At 33.4% G+C, this 1,693-nt stretch overlaps 1 long non-coding RNA gene across 1 annotated transcript; it reads left to right on the top strand.

The window, feature by feature from the left end:
* Positions 1 to 318: 318 nt before the first annotated feature.
* On the top strand, positions 319 to 1,443 carry LOC145113281 (uncharacterized). The gene is made up of 2 exons (XR_013710756.1): positions 319 to 723; positions 1,255 to 1,443. It is a non-coding gene; the product is annotated as an uncharacterized LOC145113281 (long non-coding RNA).
* Positions 1,444 to 1,693: the final 250 nt, after the last annotated feature.

Genomic DNA, 1,693 nt, shown 5'->3' with positions numbered 1-1,693 from the left:
GAATATGTTCGTAGAGGATTCGGGCGAGAATTCGAATGACGATCTGGAAGACGATTCAGAGTGATATAGTTTTTAATAATGTTTTATTGTTTTTATTATGTAAATTTTAATTGTGGTTTATTGGTTTTATTATGTAATTTGTTTTTTTTAACTAATGAAATATTTTTATTTTTATTAATTTTTTGTGTTTATTAATTATTTTATAATTACTTATGTTTATTTTTTAAATTATAATTTTTTTAAAATTAAATTAATTTTTTTGGTGATAAAATGAAAAGAAGTGAAAAACTATTATTTTTTTAAGTTTTGAAGAATCAATGAAGAGCAAAAGGAAAAATAAGATGTTTGGCAGAAAAAAAAGGTGAAAAATGAGCTTTATGCTTCTCTGGGGAGGCAGCCATGGTGATGGACGACGGTGAGATCTCTGATCGAGTCCGACGTGAACTACAAATGGTTTCTCACACAGCGAAAGTCAAATTCAACTTCCAAATTGGCTGCCGATGATGAAATTTTAGGAACAAATTAGAGGTTGTTAATAAGCTTTCCGTCTCAATACAAGGAGCCATAGAGATGGTTGTTTGATCCAGATCAGCTGAAGATAATCACTTAGTTTTTAACACGGAAGGCATTGTCGGAGATAATGGTGTTGCCGGAGCAGTTGGCTGCCGTCAGAACCTGTTCATGGACTGCCGGGTTGTGTGATTTACGTTTCGAAAAGATGAGGTAAACTCTTTGAACATTTTGACCTTACCAATTAATTAGGTTCTAAAATTTTAATGCAGTGCCCTAATCTGGTGAAACCCCAATTCCCCAAAACTGATTCCTAAATTCCTAATCGAATTAGATCAATTGGAACCCTAAAATCCTAATTTCATTCTCTAGGCTCGTATAGGTTATAGTTGCACCATAGCTTCGGTGCTGTTGACTTCCTTCAAAAATATTTAATAGGCAAGATGTTCTTAGGCTAAATGTTCATGTGTTCAATGTTGTTGAAACAATCTAAATAAACTTATTTTGAGCTTTTGTGGTTATGTTATGATTGTTATCTGTTTATCCAGCATTTTATAATCGTAACAATCTAAATAAACTTATTTTGAGCTTTTGTGGTTATGTTATGATTGTTATCTGTTTATCCAGCATTTTATAATCTTTCTTCCAAAATTAGATGCATATTTAATGGAACATTTCTCAAGTTTTTACAAACTTCACAGACTTAGATCATTTGGGGACTCTCTAACTCAACATTTGAAACAGCTTTGGGCTACTTCAAGATGTGGATCTTAAAAGTATTGGGCCAGCAATACATCCAGGTGCTTGGGCATTAGATATTTAGATGCACGTTTTCTTAGTTATTTGAAAACTTTTATCCTAATTATGTACTTATTGTCAGAATTAAACCATGTCACTTCAACTTTGAGAGATATTTCACGATTGTTTAGAAAATCATTTAGATACTTATTGTTTAGTGTAGTCACTACTCACTGGTCTCTACCGTGGTCGAACAAATGAACAACTCTGGACACCCTGTAAAAATGTGATCAGTAGAGATTGTAGAACAAACTGGACACATGATCGAAGGAAGAAGGATGCCACTAAAAACAACCTGAGACATCTAAAGTCCATCCCAATCTGTCTGGCTGATCACGAAGCTGCACCCCCTGCATCAACTCAATAAAAGTATCCTATAAATGGC

Source organism: Lactuca virosa, chromosome 5, assembly GCF_052849685.1.
Source record: "Lactuca virosa cultivar CGN04683 chromosome 5, Lactuca_virosa_CGN04683_v6, whole genome shotgun sequence".
Taxonomy (NCBI): Eukaryota; Viridiplantae; Streptophyta; class Magnoliopsida; order Asterales; family Asteraceae; genus Lactuca; species Lactuca virosa.
The sequence above is the reverse complement of the archived record's forward strand: the minus strand, read 5'-3'. Positions and strand labels throughout refer to the sequence as shown.